Source organism: Nicotiana tabacum, chromosome 22, assembly GCF_000715075.1.
Source record: "Nicotiana tabacum cultivar K326 chromosome 22, ASM71507v2, whole genome shotgun sequence".
Classification (NCBI taxonomy): Eukaryota; Viridiplantae; Streptophyta; class Magnoliopsida; order Solanales; family Solanaceae; genus Nicotiana; species Nicotiana tabacum.
In genome coordinates this window covers 28,090,267-28,093,805 of record NC_134101.1, presented here as the reverse complement: position 1 = coordinate 28,093,805, position 3,539 = coordinate 28,090,267, and positions in this window count along the sequence as shown.

The window sequence follows — 3,539 nt, the reverse complement described above, 5'->3', positions numbered from 1 at the left end:
AATTGTACATGACTAAGATCTGAGATTTTCATGGGATGGTGCTGGAACTTGCGGTATATCTGTATCATTGCTAAATCTACATTCCAGGATCAAAGAGGTTAGAGAAACATCCTTAGATTAACAGAAGGCCTCTTGCTAAATCTACATTCCACGTGGTTTGTGCTAAGGTCTTCCGCAGTGAGCTTTTACTTAGGATCATTGTGTACTGATAAGGGAAAGTGTTGACCTAAAGACAAGTCGAGGAGGATTACAAGAAATGGGTCAGCTCGGTGGTGTTAGGTCAGCATAGCAAAAAAGGTAACTGGTCTTTTGGGATGTAATGCTTCACCAGCATTCTAACAATACTCTTGGGTTTGACAGCTTGTGTGACTTGGTTGAGTTGGGGAAGTTCATTTCTGATGCTTGGTGATGTGCGGATTGGCCTCGAAGAGTTCTTGATAGTGTCGACCACAGCTTGAGCTAGATATCTGCTACCGGCATAAGGAACGTGTTGCGTGTTATGATTTTCGCCTGGATGGGGTCACGAGTTCTAGACAGCATGGACGATTTCACATGTTTAGAAGAATGCTAGCATTATTTGATACCACCTAAGAAGGGTGCGCACTCCAGAAGGTGCGCTGTGTTTCGACTTGCGAATGTCTGACTAGTATTACGGTAATTGCCTGGTTGATCGACTGCTGATGTCTAGATTTTTCTTTGTGCCACGAAAGAATTATAGAAGTACTTCTCGTGGGCTGACCGTATGTGAGGAATGTGTCAGTTATTTGAGTAGTGTAGTTGTGATCGGATATGGAGATTCTAGTATTCTAGGGATTTGAAGATTAAGAGGGTTCTCGAGGAAGACTGTCCCATGGTTGTGAATGGTTAAGGTATGTTAAGAGTTTGGCAACTGATGGTATGTACTATAGATATGTTATTGTTGGCGTTTTGGAGGATATCTACCTACTTCGGAAGGATCAGAATTGATTTGGAGGCTACTAGTAGGTCTAATAAGGATGTGTTTCTAAATCGGGTCAGATGTATCTACTCGGCACAGTTATGTGGAGGGGTATGTTATCAGTTAGGGTGGATCACATTCATGTTCTAATTTGTCTCATGTGTTACTCTCTTATGATGCGATATGTTGTGATCTGTTGGTTATCTACATACCGATGCGGTTATGTTTGGGCTTTATAGCGAAATTCGAGCGAGAATGTTCTTGGGGTGTTGAATGGTTGATTGTGCCTTGGTTATGATCTTTCTGTTTTTGGTATATAGTGATATCCATATCTCCATAGTTATGGTCACGCGCTTCGTGTGTGTCACGACCCAAATTCTATAATAGGTCGTGATGGCACCCAACTGTGTTGCTGGGCAAGCCAACGCGTGAACCTCCTCTAAATTATCGATTTTAATTTTTTTATTAAACATTATATTCTATTGATATTCAAAAAATATGTAAATTGGAGTCCAGGGAGTAGCTTTGACAGGCTACTCCAGATATACATCACACTCTGCTTCTATCAATTCATGTGTCTATCTATCCTACACTATAAAAATTTCATACAGACACTTGTTTAATAACAAATTACAGCAAGGATTCCCTATTGTACCAACTAATTATCTATGGAACCCAATTCAGCTATTGCAATGCTTCTTTCCACTTGATTATGAACTTTCCATTGATGTGTAGGTCCAATACTATCTCCCTGCAGATTTTAGAATCATCAAATTTAGCTTGTTCAAATTTGATCTTGTTTTTCTCTCTCTCCAAATCAATGCAACAGTCATGGCAAACACGCAGCTAGTAATTGCATTTGTTCCTGGTTTGTTCTTGGCTTTATTGCATGCCCATTCCAATTCTGTTTTCCAATCACCAATTATCCTATTATGTCCCAGCCATGAACATAGTCTGGACCACAGTTTCTTTGTAATGGTACACTCAAAGAACAAGTGGCTAAAGGATTTCAGGCTATGTCCACAGAATGCACATGCTGCAGGAACTTGGATGCCAATCTTCAATAGTCTTTCTACTGTAGCTAGTCTCTGTTGTACTGCAAGCCATAGGTAAATCTATATCTTGGATGTATGTTGGTATGCAATATAAAACTTTTCCATTCAGCTCTGGGATATGTTGGTATCAACTTCAAGTACATCTGCTTTATCTGGAACTTTGTATCAGTGCACATTGACTTTAATCTGCTATGGATGTCACCTTGAAATTGTTGGTTGTCATGACCCAAAACTAACCCTGTCGTGATAGCGCCTGTCGTGGTACTAGGAAAGCCGACACATTTCTGAAACGCATCGATATTTTATTTAAAAGATAAGTCAAAGCTTTTCATAAAAAAAATCTTCATAAAAGAGTTCAACTCAAAATAGAAATACGGAAAAACAAATAACCCGACATCGGGGTGTCACTAAGTCATGAGCATCTAAACCAGACTAGAATCAGAGTTTACAATGTTCCAATAATACCCAAACAGAAAAAAAAGATAATAATAGAGGAGAATCAAGGGTTGCGGACGCCGGCAGCTACCTCGTATGTCTCCAACAACCACAAGTGCACGGACTCAACGATCTCTGCGAACAGTCTCACCTGAATTTGCACACAAGGTGCAGGGAGTAACGTGAGTACTTCCAACTGAGTAAGTAATAGAATTAAATAACGAACTGAGTAACAAAGCCGAGCTACACAAAATACAGTCCTTTCCAGAAATCTCAGTAAAGGAATTTAGGCATGTTTTCAAACCGGTGTTTTAAAATCAAAGCATTTCGAGCTCAAGTGAAACAATATAAGTACTCCAAAATATCACAACAACAACGACTAGCAACACAGTACAACAATAAATAAAAGCAAGTACAGCCATGTCACTCATCTATCTCGACAACTCAATCACTCAGCTCTCAGCCTCAATACTCACAATCAAGGTACCTGCGCTCACTAGGAGTGTTCAGACTCCGGAGGGGCTCCTACAGCCCAAGCGCTATATTGCTGCGACGTGCAGCCCGATCCATATATTGCTGTGACATGCAGCCCGATCCGATATATGGCCTGAAGGCTTGTTGCGGCGTGCAACCCGATCCAATATTGTTGCGTCATGTAGCCCGATCCAATATATCTCACATAGCTCTCAACCCGACACTCAGGCCCTATCTCAGTCACTAACCTCTACAGCCCCTCGGGCTCACAGAATATCATAATAACCAGCCCCAACAGGGAATACAACAAGTATCAACAAGAAATGAGAGGAAATAGAGATATAACGCACAATAAGACTGTGACAGAGTACAAGACGGCAATTAGCAGTCAGTTCAACAAGTATACGACCGCTACGGGTCCCAATAGTGATATCATATGGACTAAGCATGGTTTCTAACATGAAAGGCAGTCAATTGCTCAAAGACAAGGAAAATCAAGTAATAACAATGGCTATTCAACTTTACAGTCTCACGGGACAGACCAAGTCACAATCCCTCACGGTGCACGCTCGCACGCCCGTCACCTAGCATGTGCGTCACCTTTAAATATCAACATCATATGAATTTCTCGGGGTTTC